Source organism: Plecotus auritus (assembly GCF_963455305.1).
Source record: "Plecotus auritus genome assembly, chromosome: 5".
NCBI lineage: Eukaryota > Metazoa > Chordata > Mammalia > Chiroptera > Vespertilionidae > Plecotus > Plecotus auritus.
Window position 1 is genome coordinate 35,816,673 of NC_137776.1, and position 18,403 is coordinate 35,835,075.

The following is an 18,403-nucleotide window of genomic DNA, read 5'->3' on the forward strand; positions in this document are numbered from 1 at the left end:
ACTGCATGTACTGACATGGGAAGGTATCCATGATATCCTGTCAAATAAAAAATTCGAGTGGCAGAGCAGCGTGCAGACATGTAAGATGTGACCCCAGAGCAGAGGTCTTGGGTGTTTGTATGTGTGTGTGCATGCACATACACACACACAACATTCTCTATTGTCCCTCTTGGTCTCCTTTGCTGACGGCTGCTCCTCCTCTTTGACTCCCAAATGTTAGGAGTCGCAGGACTCAGTTCCTGACCTAGTATACTCTCCACCCACAGGACCTTCCTGAATGATTGCATCGAGGCCCAGGGCTTTCAGTATTTGCCCTTGACTTCCAAATTGACATTTCTAGTCTTGCCTCTCTCCTGAGTTCTAATCTCTTATGTCCACTGCTGGGTAGGGACCTGGGTGTTGTATAGCTAGGAATGCTTTGGGCCACAAATAATAAAATACTCAAGGAACAAAGGATTATGCATTAAAGACATTTAATTTTAGGACAGAAAAAAATATTTAGAGGCAGAGTCTGGGGCTGGTGCTGTGGCTCAGCAGTGTTATTATTAGTTTAAGACTAGGTTCTCTAATGCTGCTCCACTATGGTTAGCAAGCTACCTCACAGTTGAAAGATGGTTGCCACAGCTCCAGAATTGCATCCGTGTTCTGGAAACATGCTCAAGGTCATGCAACTTATATGAAAAAGCAAGGATAGAGGTTGACCCGAGGCCCAAGAACCCTTGAAATGTGATGGCTGCATCCCAAGTGGAGTGATCTAAGCTCCCTCTGCAGGTGTGCATGTGTGCACACGTGCTCAATTTCAACCTGATGCAACCAAAGATTAAAAACAAAGGGAAGCATTCCTGTTCAAGTCAGGAAGAAAGCAAATATGTGCATCATCAGCACTCCTATTCATTATTACAGTGGAGGGTCTAGCCCAGCTGTGGGCAAACTATGGCCCGCGGGCCGGACCCGGCCTGTTCGGTTGTTCTATCCGGCACGCGGAGCCGAAAGAGCGGAGGGTTCTCTTGCTCTCCCCTCCGCTCCTTTACTTTGAATTTATATTAGTTCACACAAACATTCCATCCATGCTTTTGTTCCGGCCCTCTGGTCCAGTTTAAGAACCCATTGTGGCCCTTGAGTCAAAAAGTTTGCCCACCCCTGGCTCTAGCCAGTACATAAGAAGAGGAAAAAAAGGTATAAATATTGGAAAAGGAGAAGCAAACCCCACATAAAAAGTCAATTGCATTCTGATAACATCACTATTAAACAACTAGAAATCGTCATGTAAAAAAAGGGCTCCCATTTATAACAGCAGTCAATATTTTTAAATTCCTAGGAATTAACCTATGTAAGGTATGCATGAAGCCTATATAAAAAATTATCAATCTTTATGAAAGATGACAAGATCTGAATAGCAGGAGATGCAGACTCTGAACCTGCATGATAAGACTTGGTATTATAAAAATGTTTCCCCTCCCCCAAAATACCCTATAAAGTCAAGGCATTTGCCATCAAAATTCTAAATGGATTTTTCAAAATAACTGGAAGGAATTATTCTAAAATTTCTTTGGAAGAGAAAATGTAACACATTAGCTAAGAAAAAATTATAAATGAAGTTACCATACCAGATACCAAGATAACTAGAGAGATTAAAGAGGTAAGATGGAGGAGAAACAAAGATGGTGGCATAGGTAAACACCTGAACTGCTGCCTCAGACAACAATTTCAAAACTACAACTAAAAGACAGAATGGACATCATCCAGAACCACAGGAAGGCTGGCTAAGTGGAAATTCTACAACTAGAAGGAAAGTGAAAAGCACACTGAGACTCAGAGGAGCTGCGGAAGGCAGAGGTACAGAAGTGCATGCGCGGAGAGGGCTGGCAACTGAGTACGCGGCTGGCTTTCTCAATCAGGAGGGAGACAAAAGCTCCCGACTGCTCTGAACTCCAGTTCTGGGCGAGACTCTGGGGACCCAGATTCATGCAGGGAGAAACTGGTCTGGCAGCAGGCGGAACTCGAGGGCAGCTTTCTCTCAGAGGTGCTTGTAGCGTTTACCGCGGGACACTGAGACCCAGGGTCCTCTTAGGGCAGGGCTGGTGGAAAGCCATTGCCGTTTGCTTTGCCCTGAGACTCCACCCCATCCAAGCTGAGCGCAGAGGCTTTTGCATATGAATGGCCTGGTCCTTTGAATTCTAAACTTACCTAACAAACTGCAACTGAGTCAGTGAGACCCAGAACATCCAAAAGAAGGCCCAAGGCCCCGCAGCAGCTTGCATTACTTCACAGCTGGGCCTCATCTGGGCACCTCCAAACCCCAAACAAAAAAGAGGAATCTGTAGATCTCTCCGTAGCTCCTGCTGGGTGGCCTCAGGCAGAGGCTAAATTAGTACCTCCTTGGAGATCCAAGAGCCAGTGTACCCAGGGGTCAGAGTGGGACCATCCAGATTACAACTCCTCAGATCCATAAGGGACACACTCAGGGGGCAGACTCAGTGAGCACCAAAGCCCCACTGAAGCAAGTCTTCTCTCATAAGGGTGTCTCCAGCACAGAAGTTCTCCCATCATAGACACAGCTGATACTCACAGCCAACTGACCTGTGATACCAACAACAATCAAGGATTAACTACAGCCGAAACCGGTTTGGCTCAGTGGATAGAGCGTCGGCCTGCGGACGGAAGGGTCCCGGGTTCGATTCTGGTCAAGGGCATGTACCTGGGTTGCGGGCACATCCCCAGTAGGGGGTGTGCAGGAGGCAGCTGATTGATGTTTCTCTCTCATCGATGTTTCTAGCTCTCTATCCCTCTCCCTTCCTCTCTGTAAAAAATCAATAAAATATATTAAAAAAAAAAAAAAAAAAGGATTAACTACAACTAGACTGTGCACGCATCCCACAAAGGGCTGCACCAAGAGTGTCCACCTCAGGTAACTGAGGAGGCTGAGCCACTGGGCCCTATAGGACACCTACCACACAAAGCCACTCTATCAACTCAGGGAAGCAGCCAAAATGCGGAGACAAAGAAACAGGTCACAAATGACAGAAATGGAGGAAAGCAAATGACTGGATATAGAGTTCAAAACCACGGTTATAAGGTTTTATGAGAATTTTTTGGAAACCACCGATAAATTTAGTGAGTCCCTCGAGGATATGAAAAAGGACCAACTAGAAATTAAGCATACACTGACAGAAATAAAAAATAATATACAGAGATCCCACAGCAGACTAAAGGATCACAAGAATCAAGTCAAAGATTTGAGATACAAAGAAGCAAAAAACACCCAACCAGAAAAGAAAAAAGAATCCAAAAATATGAAGATAGTGTAAGGAGCCTCTGGGACAACTTCAAACATACCAACATCTGAATTATGGGGGTTCCAGAAGAAGAGAGAGAGCAAGATATTGAAAACCTATTCGAAGAAATAATGACAGAAAACTTCCCCTACCTGGTGAAAGTAATAGACTTACAAGTCCAGGAAGCACAGAGAACCCCAAACAAAAGGAATTCAAAGAGGCCCACACCAAGACACATCATAATTAAAATGCCAAGAGCAAAAGACAAAGAGAGAATATTAAAAGCAGCAAGAGAAAAACAGTTAGTTACCTACAAGTAGCACCCATATGACTGTCAGCTGATTTCTCAACAGAAACTATGCAGCCCAGAAGGGAGTGGCAAGAAATATTCAAAGTGATGCATAGCAAGAACCTACAACCAAGATTACTCTACCCAGCAAAGCTATCATTCAGAATTGAAGGTCAGATAAAGAACTTCACAGATAAGAAAAAGCTAAAGGAGTTCATCACCACCAAACCAGTATTATATGAAATGCTGAAGGGTATTCTGTAAGAAGAGGAAGAAGAAGAAAAAGGTAAAGATAAAAATTATGAACAACAAAATGACATCAAATACATACCTACCAACAAGTGAATCTAAAAATCAAGTGAATAAAAAAATCTGATGAACAGAATAAACTGGTGAATATAATAGAATCAGGGGCATAGAAAGGGAGTGGACTGACAATTCTCAGGGGGAAGGGGGTGTGGGGGGTATGGGAAGAGACTAGACAAAAATCGTACACCTATGGATGAGGACAGTGGGGGCGGGGGGGAGGTAAGGACAGAGTGGGGTGGGAACCGGGTGGAGTGGAGCTATGGGGGGAAGAAAGAGGAACAATTGTAATAATCTGAACAATAAAGATTTATTTTTTTAAAAAAAGAGGTAAGGTGTTAGAGTGAGAAGTGTCAAATAGACCAGAGTTATTTCTAAGTTTTAAATGTATGGGCCATAGATATATGGGAATTCAAAATGTGATAAAAATAACAATTCACACAGATGGAAAAAATAAACTAATAAATGGGGAGGGGCAACTGGATATCATTTGGGGGAAAGTATGTATAGACTCTTACCCCATCATGTGCAAAAATAAATTCCAAATAGATTAAAACAAATGTAAAAACTATCAGTACAGCCCTGACCGGGCAGTTCCGTTGGTTAGAGTGTCGTTGTGATATGCCAAGGTAGCGGGTTTGATCCCTGGTCAGGGCACAACAAATCTCACTCTCTCTCTCAAATCAATAAATTAAAAAATAATAGTACAAAAATACTAGAAAATATGAAATATTTTAATGATCTTGAGCTAGAGAAGGCTTGCCTCATCAAGATATAAAAACCAAAAGCTTAGGAAACTGGACAGATTTGACTACATAAAAATGTAACACTGTTATACAATAAAGTGCACTGTTTTTCTCTTCTTATGGGTTCCCTCCCTCACCCCAGCACTTTAATCACCAATAGGAACTACAGAGAATAGAGAAAGAAAAACTACTTAGACAAATCGAGTCAAGAGGCCTTCAATAAGAATATTCACCTGAAGCCTTAAAAAGTCAATGTCACAAACGAAGGGTGTTATTCTAGAATAAAGAGAGGCCAAAATTCGTAACAACCAAATGCAATTTATGAACCTTGATTGGATGCTGGTCTTTGAAAAGCTATGAACTCTGAGACAATTGGAGAATTCTGAGTATGAAGTGGATGCTGCTGGAGAATTACTGTTAATTTTCTCGGGGGCGGGGGGGTAATGTCTTTTGTTTTGTTTTGTTTTGTTTTAGAGAGGAAAGACAAGGGAGAGAGAGATAGAAACAACAATAATGAGAGAGAATCATTGATCAGCTGCCTCCTGCACCCACACTGGAGATTGAGCCCAAAACCCGGACATGTGCCCTGACTGGGAATCGAGCCATGACCTGGTTCATAAGTCAACACTCAACCACTGACCACACCTGCTGGGAGAGGGTGATGTTTTTTGCGTGATGTAGGCAAATGTCTTTATTCCCAGAAAATACAAGAAGGATTTGGAGGTGTTCAACCACGAATAACAACATATTAACTACTGTAAGATGTAGGCAAAGGGTATATCAATGTACACTTGCTATTCTTTTAATGTTCCCATATGTTTGACATTTTTTGAGATAAAAATTGGGGAGTATATTGAGTTAGATAAGATATGACAATATTGGCGTTTCGGTAAGCTGTGGAAGTGAGTGATAAAACCCAGCACCCCGTTCTGAGAACTAGAGAATCACCAGGCCGCCGGGAGTTTCTTCTACCGGAGGCGCCACGATCTTGAATCCTGTGCAAATTGTGCCCTTGCTTTTATTTATTTATTTTTTAATATATTTTATTGATTTTTTACAGAGAGGAAGGGAGAGGGATAGAGAGTCAGAAACATCGATGAGAGAGAAACATCGATCAGCTGCCTCCTGCACACCCCCTACTTGGGACGCGCCCGCAACCAAGGTACATGCCCTTGACCGGAATCGAACCTGGGACCCTTCAGTCCGCAGGCCGACGCTCTATCCACTGAGCCAAACCGGTTTCGGCTGTGCCCTTGCTTTTAAATAAACAGCTTAGCCATACACCATGTTAGCTTTGCTTGTCCCTGAGTTTTATGAAACTGGAATCCTATTTCCCCCCCACTCAACAGATTTTTCCAACATGTGTCCGTGGTGTGCGTCACTGAAGTTCATGCGTTTGTATTACCCAGAATGTGACTGTGCCACAGTTTACTCGTTCCTTCTCCTCTCTTTGACTTGAGGTTCCCACCAGGCTGCCACGAATATTCTTGTACGATTTCAGCACATCGCTCACCAGCTCCTCCAGGTCCCTGGCCTTCACCTCCCCTCACGCACTCTCTGGCAGGACTGGAAAGACTGTGTCCTGCTGCAACTTTTAAAGTGGAAATCACAATTTTTTATCATAACTTTCAGAGTTGAAAAGGTTATGTTTGGCACATTGTAAATATTAACATTTAAAAAATAATTACATTATCTTTTAATTTTTTGAGGTAGTTTTATTTCGTTGTATTCCAACTGCATTATACCTAGCTAGCCCATTTTACAAAGACTACAGAAAACAATAAGGAATTTTGTCAAAGATATAAAGCAGAACTAGGCCCACTCTGATGGGTAACGGCTAATAAATATCTCATTATTTGCCTCACTTCACAGATAGCTCTTATAGCTCATCAAGCTGGAGCATTTTACAAAATGTGTCCAGTGGAATATAAGCACGTGGCAATTTAGTATCCATCACCATCCTATTTAAAACTCCATGAATGGGCTCTTCAACACTCAGAAATTTTACATTGCTCCATTTTTTTTTTCTGGAAATCAGACTTTTATTTCATTCTCCCCACAAAATTTTATCCTAATAGTTGTATCCTTAAAGGTCTCCTATCGGTCACCCTGTTATTCTCCTCTGCGATGCAACTAGGTACCTGACATGGGTTTTATTTTCACTTCCTGGGACCTTATTTCTCTAATCGGTAAACATTATTTCTAACGATGTAGCAGCTGATAATTAGACTCGTTCCTCTACCCTGCCATAGAAAACAATGAATTGGAAACTGCCTGACTTGCCAAAGATTTATTAAATAATCATTAGTCATTCACTTTTCAACCTTGACGTCAGCATGTCTTTGTGCCTTTGGCCATCTAGAATAGATTTTACAACGTGGGGTGATGCACCAGAGAAAGGGTTTGGGCGTGTGGGAGCGGGGGGTGGCTGGGAGAAGGGTGCCTTTGTGAAAGCAGTACATTTGGAAGTTTGAAGAGATTCCCTTCAAACCATACGTTTTCTCATTACCCCTCAGAAGTTCTCTCACACACCCCCATTTAAGACTGTTCTAGAATACATACCTAAAAGTACAATTGCTGGGTAGCAGAATTGCTGGGTGTTGGTTTGTTGACTTTACAAAGTAACAGGCAAACTATTTTCCAACTGTTGTTGTCCAGTTAGCTTCCCACCAACTGGATGTGAGAGTTCCAGGGACGCGCCCTCCACCTTTCTGCTGCCACGTGCAGAGTCAGACTTTTCAATTTTGGCCAAACTGATGGAGGGAAAATGGTATTTCATTGTGGCCTTAGTTAAATCTCTTTGATAGTAGATGAGATTGAGCACATATTCCCAAATTTGCTTGTCAATCATGTTTCTCATCTATGATTTGCCTGCTCCTGTATTTTTTCTTTTTCTTTTTCTTTTTTTTTTTTTTTACGGATTAATTTCTGCTTCTCTTTCACTAGTATTGTTCTTTATGCCAATTTCTTGCAAAGATTTTCTTCTGGTTTGTGGCTCTTTTTTAATGCTCTCATTGTTGAGCAATGCATTTTGCAACCCGTTGAAGAAATCCTTTCCCTTTGAAAAGAAACATTCTTCTATATCTGCTTCTAAAATTTTAAAAATTTGGTCTTTACATCAACATCTTTAATCAATTCATAATTGATGTGTGTGTGTGTGAGGAAAGCATCCAGTTTCACTGTTTTTGTGTTTTTTTTCTGGCGAGATCATCAATTGCTTAGCACTACTTACCTATTGAAAACCCTGTGGTCAATCAGGTTCACATATATGGATGGGGTGTGTGTCCTGGGCTTTCTACTCCGTTTCGCTGTCCGATTTGTCCATTCCTGTGCCAATACTACACTGCCTTACATTACCAGGCCCTTATGAGGCTCGATATCCTGCAAGATACGTCCCTTGTTTCCTCCTTCGCCCGTGTCATGGTTGTTCTTAACCCAAGTTCTTCAAAATCGTCATGGGGTTTTGATGGAATCTGCTAAGCCAGCTGGGATAACTGTCACATTTATGACATGGACTCCTTCCATCCATAACCACGGTATCTCTCTCCATTTATTCTGATGATCTAAGTACCTTACATTTTTGTTGTTCTTAAATGTCTGTCCATAGATGTGTTTTTGTTCCCCACCTCCTCTCCATCCTTATGTCTTTTATTTATTTTTCTTATCTAACTGCTTTGGTTGGGACCTCTAGTTACAATGCTGAATAAAAGTAATAATAGTGGTTATTCCACTTATCTTTTATAGTAAAATGAATTGTTCATTGCTTAACAAATTTAAAATAGATTGAGACTTCGCCCGACATCCGGAGTGTGGATTCCTGTCTCTTATTCACGGCTGCCTCCCCAGCCCCTTGAAGAGTGCTTGGCTTGTGGTGGCTGCTCAATCACTGTTTATTGAATGGGAGAGCTTCCTCCAACCATGGATGAGTGCCCACCGGGTCTTACACGTTCTTTAATATTATAAATTCTTATATTATTTTAAACTAGAAACTTTGGTAACTTAAAGAGTGGCATTCGTGTTTCTCAGTGGTTAGAGCACCAGCCTGTGCACCAAAAGATCTCGGGTTCGATTCCGGGTCAAGTGTTTGGTCACCTCTGTGGCCCCATTGTCCCACCACTCTCCTTGCCAGTTCGCTCCAACCACAGCAGTCTCCTTGTCTGGAATGCTTTCCCCGCAGACCTGTTTCTCCTTTGCTTCCTTCTAGGAGCTACCCAACTGATTCCTTATCAGCAAAGTTGTCCCTGACCTTCCTATCTAATTAGTACCTCCCACCCCCTACCTCCTAGTTCTGCCTTATTTTTCTTCCTATCACTGATATGTCTTCTAACACCTGACATCACATTACATCCATTTTTGGTTTGTTTGCTATCAGTCTCACGCCATAGAAAGCAAGCTCCATCTTAAGACCAGAAAAGTGTCCAGCTGGTAATATGTGCCCTGTAATATTTGTGAAATCAATGAGTTTGCTTTTCACTTTCCATGAATTGTCCATCCAGCCCTTTCCCAATTCCCTTTCCTTTTATTCTAGGTTTTTACGTGGAAACATATTAATCCAACTTGTCATGTTTCTTTTTTCTTTTTTGTAAGTCCTTTGGTAGCTTTCTAACCTCCCCTCCCATACCATTTGTCTCTAGATCGATCTATTCTTTTTTTTCTAATAAATCTTTATTGTTCAGATTATTACAGTTGTTCCTCTTTTTCCCCCCCATAGCTCCCCTCCACCCGGTTCCCACCCCACTCTGCCCTTACACTCCCACCCCCACTGTCCTCATCCATAGGTGTATGATTTTTGTCCATTCTCTTCCCGTACGCCCCACACCCCCTTCCCCCAAGAATTGTCAGTCCACTCCCTTTCTATACCCCTGATTCTATTATATTCACCAGTTTATTCTGTTCATCAGATTTTTTATTCACTTGATTTTTAGATTCACTTGTTGATAGATATGTATTTGTTGTTCATAATTTTTATCTTTACCTTTTTCTTCTTCTTCCTCTTCTTACAGAATACCTTTCAGCATTTCATATAATACTGGTTTGGCAGTGATGAACTCCTTTAGCTTTTTCTAATCTGTGAAGCTCTTTATCTGCCCTTCAATTCTGAATGATAGCTTTGCTGGGTAGAGTAATCTTGGTTGTAGGTTCTTGCTATGCATCACTTTGAATATTTCTTGCCACTCCCTTCTGGGCTGCATAGTTTCTGTTGAGAAATCAGCTGACAGTCATATGGGTGCTACTTGTAGGTAACTAACTATTTTTCTCTTGCTGCTTTTAATATTCTCTCTTTGTCTTTTGCTCTTGGCATTTTAATTATGATGTGTCTTGGTGTGGGCCTCTTTGGATTCCTTTTGTTTGGGGTTCTCTGTGCTTCCTGGACTTGTAAGTCTATTTCTTTCACCAGGTGGGGGAAGTTTTCTGTCATTATTTCTTCAAATAGGTTTTCAATATTTTGCTCTCTCTCTTCTTCTGGCACCCCCATAATTTGGATGTTGGTACGCTTGAGGTTGTCCCAGAGGCTTCTTACACTATCTTCGTATTTTTGGATTCTTTTTTCTTTTTTCTTTTCTGGTTGGGTGTTTTTTGCTTCTTTGTATTTCAAATCTTTGACTTGATTCTTGCAATCCTTTAGTCTGCTGTTGGACCTCTGTATATTATTTTTTATTTCTGTCAGTGTATGCTTAATTTCTAGTTGGTTCTTTTTCATATCCTCGAGGGACTCACTAAATTTATCGGTGGTTTCCAGAAAATTCTCATAAAACCTTATAACCGTGGTTTTGAACTCTATATCCAGTAGTTTGCTTTCCTCCATTTCTGTCATTTGTGACCTGTTTCTTTGTCTCCGCATTTTGGCTGCTTTCCTGTGTTGATAGAGTGGCTTTGTGTGCTAGGTGTCCTATAGGGCCCAGTGGCTCAGTCTCCCCAGTTACCTGAGGTGGACACGCTTGGTGCACCCCTTTGTGGGCTGTGTGCACAGTCTAGTTGTAGTTAAGCTTTGATTGCTGTTGGTATCACTGTGAGGAATTGACCTCCAGGCCTATTGACTGTGAGGACCAGTTGTGTCTACAATGGGAGAACTTCTGTGCTGGAGACACCCTTATGGGGCAACACTTGCTTCAGTGGGCCTTTGGTGCTCACTGAGTCTGCCCCCTGAGTGTGTCCCTTATGTATCTGAGGAGTTGTAATCTGGATGGTCCCACTCTGACCACTGGGTACACTGGCTCTTGGATCCCCAAGGAGGTGCAAATTTAGCTCTGCCTGAGGCCACCCAGCAGGAGCTACAGAGAGATCTGCAGATTCCTCTTTTTTGTTTGGGGTTTGGAGGTGCCCAGATGAGGCCCAGCTATGAAGCAATGCAAGCTGCTATGGGGCCTTGGGCTTTCTTTTGGAAGTTCTGGGGCTCTCTGACCCAGCTGCAGTTTGTTAGGTAATTTTAGATTGCAAAGGGCCAGGCCATTCATATGCAAAAGCCTCTGCGCACAGCTGGGATGGGGTTGTAAATTGTTTGGGGTGGGGTCTCATGGAATCAACCGGTTGGAGGAAATAGCAATGGCTGACCTTCAGCCCTGCCCTAAGAGGCCTCTAGGTCTCAGTGTCCCGCGGTAATCACTGCAAGCACCTCTGAGAAAAAGCTGCCCTCGTGTTCCGGCCCGATGCCAGACAGTCTAGTTTCTCCCCATATAAGTCTGGGTCCCCAGAGTCTCACTCGGAACTAAAGTTCAGAGCAGTCGGGAGCTTGTGTCTCCCTCCCGAATGAAAAAAACAACCGTGTCCTCAGTTGCCAGCCCTTTCCATGTGCGTGCCTCCATACCTCTGCACTTTACTTTCACAGCTCCTGTGAGTCTGTGTGCTTTTCTCTTCCCTTTTAGTTGTAGAATTTCCACTCAGCCAGCCTTCCTGTGGTTCTGTATAATGTCTGTTTTGTCTTTTAGTTGTAGTTTTGAAGTGGTTATGTGAGGCAGCAAGTTCAGGTGTTCACCTATGCCGCTATCTTGGTTTCTCCTCTAGATCGATCTATCCAACTTGTCATGTTTCTGACAAGTATTTTTCCCCAGTTATTTTTTATCTTTTTACAAGAGGCCTGGGGCATGAAATTCATGCACTGGAGGGTGGTCCCTCAGCCTGGCCTTGCGCCCTCTTGCAGTCTGGGACCCTTTTCAGACATCCCTCTTGCAGACTGGGACCCCTTGCTCCTTACTACTCGCCTCCTTGCTGCTCCTTACCGCTCAGCTTCCTCCTTAGCACTGCAGCAGAGGTGGGAGAGGCTCCTGCCACTGCCACTGTGCTAGCCAGGCATGAGCCTGGCTTTTGGCTGAGTGGTGCTCCCCCTGTGGGTACGCACTGACCACCAGGGGGCAGCTCCTGCATTGAGCGTCTGCCCCCTGGTGGTCAGTGCGCATCATAGCGACCAGTCGTTCTGGTTGTTCCACTGTAATAGTCACTTAGGCTTTTATTATATAGATTGTTTTATGATCTTTTTAATGAATAGGAGCTGTAGTTTTTTAATTAGACAGCTTTGCTATTCACTCCTTGTGTGCTCCCACTCAGCAGATAATTATTCAGCTAATCCTCTTTCCTAGGTTTTGAAGGTTTCCTTTCATACACTGAACTCTTTAATCCATCTGTAATTGATCTGTGGGAAGGTGGGAGGTGAAGACCCATTCTGTCTTTTCCCCCAATTAGCCAGTTTTTCCAAATACCATATATGCAACGTCTTTTTTTTTTCCCCTGCAAATTTATGGCGTTTTCTTTATCATAGGTTAGATTTTCCATATTTTCGAAGTCTATTTCTGAGTGATGTTATCTGCCTATTACATAATGTAACCTAATGTAATCTACTGCAGCCAGCCTGTCTGGGTGTAAAGCTTGGGGTCTTCCAGTTGCTAGCAGTGTGACCTTAGGACCGTACATAAACCTCTCCGTACCTTGTTTTTCTTGTTTGCAAAATGTGGATGACAATAACACAAAATTGGCACTTTGTAGGTCCAAAAACTCTAGCAAATACCAGCAATGTTGTAGGGTTAAACATAATACCTAGCTCATAGGGCTGCAATGAGGATTCAACTGAGTGACCAATGTCAAGGGCTCAGCAGAGGGCCCATCACCCTCTAATGGGCATCAGATAGGTACTCTTGTTACAGCAAGTGCTCCTACTCATTATGCTTCTACTGAACACCACCAGCTGCATTCATCCGTTTCTTCTTCCAGATGTGCACGAGGATCGCTTGGTCCAGTTTCAGACACTTCTTCTGGGATTCTGATTGTGATTGCATGGAGATAATCAGATCACTTGGGAAGCGCTGACATCCTGACAATCCTTGTCCTCCCACCAGCCACACACGGGTCTCCCACTGACTCAGGTGTGCTCTGATGTCTCCCCACAGAGTTAAAGGGACAGGGCACGAGAGGCAAGAGCAGGGCGTGAGGTCTGGGCACTCTCCCGGTCTTGTCTGGAGGGTCTGACCAAGGGCTGGAGGGGGACAGGGGCTCATCTTACTAAATCATTATTCCAAGACCAAGGCAGCCCTGCCAAAAAAGAAATAATGTTGTGAGAAAATTTCCTGCAAGCATCATCTAGTTCCTCAAGCTGCAGTAAAGGAAGCACCCAGATGTGGCAGGCTACAGGTGTCATGTTACCCAGAAGTGGTGGACCTGGCTTAGTGTCTCCAAATTAGACTGTAAACCCCTCCATTTCCTTGACAGTCAAGTGGCTGGAAATTCATAGGGTGGAAGACTATTATTATTATTATTTCCTCTTATTATTCACTAGAGGCCCAGTGCATGAAATTTATGCATGGGGTAGGGGGGGCGGTTTGTCCCTCAGCCCAGCCTGCACCCTTTGCAATCTGGGACCCCTCGAGAGATGTCCGACTGCCCATTTAGGCCCAATCTCTCAATCCAGGACTGCTGGCTCCCAACCACTCGCCTGCCTGCCTGCCTGATTGCCCCTAACTGCTTCTGCCTACCAGCCTGATCACCCTCTAACCACTCCCCTGCCAGCCGGATCACCCCCTAACCACTCCCCTGCCAGTCTGATCGATGCCTAACTGCTTCACTGCCAGCCTAATTACCCCTAACTGCCCTCTCCTGCCGGCCTGGTCACCCCTAACTGCCCTCCCCTGCCAACCTGGTCGCCCCTAACTGTCCTCCCCTGCAGGCCTGGTTGTTCCCAACTACCCTCCCCTGCTGGCCCGGTCACCCCTAACTGCCCTCACTTGCCAGCCTGGTTGCCCCTAACTGCCCTCCCCTGCAGGCCTGGTCACCTCAAACTGCCCTCCCCTGCAGGCCTGGTCCCCCCCAACTGCCCTCCCCTGCAGGCCTGGTCCCCCCCCAACTTCCCTCCTCTGCTGGCCCAGTCACCCCTAACTGCCCTCCCCTGTAGGCCTGATTGCCCCCAACTGCCCTCCCTTTCGGCCTGGTCCCTCCCAACTGCTCTCCCCTGCTGGCCTGATCACCCACAACTGCCCTCCCCTGCTGGCCATCTTGTGGCGGCCATCTTGTGTCCAGATGGGGGCAGCCATATTTGACCACATGGGGACGGTCATCTTGTGTGTTGGAGTGATGGTCAGTTTGCACATTACCTCTTTATTATATAGGATTTTAAGAGAGCATTCCAAAGGCCCAAGTGGCCAGGTGGAGGCTGAGGTCAGCACAACCCCTCAAGAGCTCTGGGTCGCCAGAGAAGACCTCCTCCAAAACACACTGGAGGGCATTTTGGCCCTGCGCCCAAGGGAGTGGGCTATTGAACCAATTAAGTACTTACTAGTACTGTGCAGCCTTTGCAGAGAGAGAGGTGCCTTGGGAAGAAAGAGAGAACTCCCATAAGGTGGGATTCCCCTGAATCCATCCTCAGCTCAACGCCCCGGAGCCCACGGCGCTGTGATTCCACAGCGGCTACCCAGCAACAGCTGGCTGTGACCGCTGAGCTCGAGTGGGTGAGATGGCTCCTCCCACTTCCAAAGAGGATGAGGCTTACCTGGGAGCAGGAACTCTGGGGCTAGAGGGCATCTGAACAGAGGAACCAGGGGCCCTCTGGGGGCACTGAGCCCTAGGCAGCTGGCCTGGGGCACAGGGAGAGGCCCTGGATAATGCTGCTCATCTAAGGGCCTCCACCCAAGCTCCTCTGCCCTGAGCACCTCCTCACCCATGCTGGCTGGGACCATGGCCTTGCCCTGAGCCTCAGGGCACAATGATCTCCCACACTGGAACCAGCTGCCTTCCCCCTCAGCTCTGAACCCCAAGGGTGTGTCCTGCACCCAGGTGCCTGGTGGGTCCCCCCTGCCCAGCACGGTGACAGCGAAGTGTTCACAACTGAGGACGCCCTCCTTGAGGACACTTTGGCTGACACATGCCTTGTCATAGCTCTGGCATTCAGGGCACAGTCCCACATCACAAAGAATTATCCTGACCCAATGCCAAATAGCCAGGGGGTGGAGGGGGGCGCTGTATTAGGGGCCCGGGGTAAGGGGAGGCAGCCTCTGGAGGTGCACTCGGGAATCTGGGCACCGCTACTGTCCCCTCATCTCGTCCCGTGGCCTCCACTTTGCTGAGAAACTGCCTTCTGGAGAGAGAGTGATGAGCCGGAGAATGAAAACTCCTGACTACAAATGTGACTTTGCAAAATGAGGCTGAAGATGAATCTGTCTTCACTATCATTCATTAAGAAGAGTCCTTTATAAATCCCAAATTAACAGTCTCTCTTTAAAGATGGGCGATTATCATTCTTTTCTGGCAATTTATAGCTTTCAAAATGCTGAAATATGAAAACTATCAGGGGGAAATTCCAACTGCGGTCACGGAAAAATGGAAATCCACTTTGACACTATTGATAAACATTTTTTAAATTATCAATATTCTTAAAAGTGATCATCACACACACGTATGTTAAATGACTGTCCACATACATGTGTGTTAAATGACTGTTTTGGCAACACAGCTGTTCTATGTGGTCACAGGAAGCTCGGATTCTGGGTTCCGGTGGCACAGTGACCGGTTAGCCTGGCGGATTTACCCAGCTTAGAGATTCTTTGACTAAGGATAGTGACCACGCACAGTTGAAATGCTTATTTTAGTCCATGGGGCTCAGGCTCCTGCAGCTTTCTGCATTATCCCACCAGGCACCTGTGGAAGGAGGCGGGCGTCTGTGCAAAGAAGGAATCATGGAAATACTGGGAATAAGGAAGGCCTTTCTGAAAGGAGACGCTGTCATTACTCAGGATTCACAGTTATTGAGAACTTCCCTGCCGGTGTCAGAGCACACGCCTGCCTCTACCCCAGGCCAACCCCAGGGACCCTGACTCTGGGTCTAAGACATCACAGCAGGTCCCAGCACGCAGCACATGTGGATAACTGAGGCCATTTAGTTTTATGGGGGGAAACCAGGTTGAGATGGTCCTCATGGGCTGAAGAGGTGAGGAGTATCCTACAGAGGCATCTCTTGGCACAGTGGTCACCAGCCCACATGACTGTCTCTGCCCATGGACTTCGAACTCCTTGAGGGCAAGGAGCATGGGAGCAGGACCTGAGGCCTGTTTGCTGAGTGAGTGAGTCTGAAGCAGCTTTGATCGGCCCCCGCTGGTGCTGACGGTGAAACTGAGGCTGGAGAGTTAACCGTCCGAGGATGGGAAGCCAGGTGGTCTGAGTCCACAACCCTAAGTGGGCCACTACCGTGGCTTGGCATTATCGTGCACTTCATCTGTGTTACATCACTGACCTCCCAGAAAACCAGGATGTCGTGAAGGTTGGACCCCTGTGCCAGGCAATCAGGGGAAGAAACAAGGCATCAGGTGGGGGAACTGGTTTGGTCAAGGCTGGTCACTAGCATCTGACTCCCCTCCAGTGCTCTCTCCCGCAGGACCTATCCAATTTCAAATAAATACATGGGTTCTGCTCAGAAGAGAAGAATAAAGGGAAACTTGAAACAGGGCCAAGTATCCTCAGGCCCCACCCCACCACCCCATAGCCCCCAGCAAGAGCATCCAAAGTTCTGTCTCCCCATCCCTTTCCCACATGCAGCCTCCATCTCCCATCCCTTACCCAACAGGCCCCTGACCCCTGGGGCTGGAGTGGGTGCCCCTGGCCTTGGCCTCAGCACCCAAGGCTGGTGGAGTTGGGGGTGATCCAGGCCTCCTTCCCAAGGCCTCTCCCCCAAGATCTGGCTGCTACTTCTGCAAAGGGGAGCCTCATACTTGCCTCCCCTGAGGCCTCCCCTGAGGCTGTGAGATGTGAGTGGCAGGTAAAGTGCTGGGTACAGGGTTGGCCTTTCCTGGTTCTATTTGCACCCGAGGCCCCCACTACCTGGCTGCCGCGGTGGGAGAGGTGACCTGAAAGTTCCACACAGACCCACCCATTGTGGTTCCTGACAGCCTGGCTGCACCCACCCCTGCCTGCAGGGAGCCCCATTCTGTCAGGATGGGAGTCAGTCCCTCCACTCGGCTTTTGTCATTCAGAGCCAGGGCTGCGTTCCCTCCCTGGGGTCAGGCGGCCACTTCCAAACTCCTCAGGCGCTCCGCTCCCTGCAGAGTCCCTGCGGAGTCCGGGCTGGATCAGGTGCCTCAGCGAAGGTCGGGCTGGGGGCGGGAGAGGGGGAGCGGGTGGGAGGTGAGGGATCTGAGTCAGCCGAGCTGGGCAGGGGGCAGGCTTAATAGGATCAGATCTGTGTAATCCCATTTCAGCCTTTGTCATTCGGGCAGCCGCTGAGTCCGAGCTGGGGGGCTGGTCTTTAAGAAGACGCGCGGCCACACCAGAGAGGGACTGGCATGACAAAGGCCGAGAGAGACCTAGTGGGGGGGGGGAGGGGGTGGAAGGGATAAAGAGATGAAGAGTTGTGGGGGGGGGGTGCCTGACCAGCGTGGTGTCCGCCTCCAAGGCTGGGCCCCGCCCCAGGCTTTAGCTTGGACCCTAGACAGCGCTCTGTCTGTGGGTGTGCCTTTGGATGGGGCCCTAATTTCACATTCAGGGCCCAGGACCGTTACCTCAGCAAGGTCATGCGGGGCAGGAATCCACAGGGTTGGGCAGCCCCTGCACGGTCCCCCAGCCTCCCTCAAGCTGAGGGACCCGGTGCTACCTGACCTCTTTCCCTGCTCCGTCAAGGCCCATGCAGCCCACCATGGTTCGGGCAGGCGTGGTCTGGGGGTCTCTCCTTTAGATGTCCCGGCCTCAGTTTCCTCCCCCTAGCCAGGCCTGTGGGCAGGAGTGTATCAGGGCCTATTTCAGGCAGAGCACGAAGGTGGGACTCAGCAGGGCGGTAGAAAGGGATCCAGAGCCCATACTTGTGTGTTGGGGTCATCCCTCATGGTGGAGGCGGGGGTGTTGGTGGTGGACTGCAGGGTGCGGACTGGTCCAGACCCCGGGAGAGCTCAAAGGCCAGGTGGGGGTGGGGGTGACATGAACTGCAGAGGGGTCATCAAGAGACCAGAAGGGTGTGGAGGCTGGGGTGTGTGGGAAGAGTTCAGAGGTCAAACAGGAGGATGTGGTCTAAGGAGTGGGGTGTGGGGGCCAGAGAGGAGACCCCACTCGGAGGCCCCTCGCAGGGTAAAGGAATGGGGTAGAGCTCGGAGGCATTTGCCCAGGGCTGGGAATGGGGTTCCTGTCGGGGGAGGTGCAGTGCCAGAGTCCAGGAAGCCCAAAGGTGCAGATTCATGTGCACAGGGGGCACTCCCCTCTGCTGGGCGCCTGGGGGACAGCGTTTTTCGGCTCCTCCAGGGGGTCGGACTCTTGGCTATGTGGTGTCTAGGAAAGCAGAGAAACTGGGCCAAGCAAGAGGGGAAGGGCGCACATACCAACACGCTCAC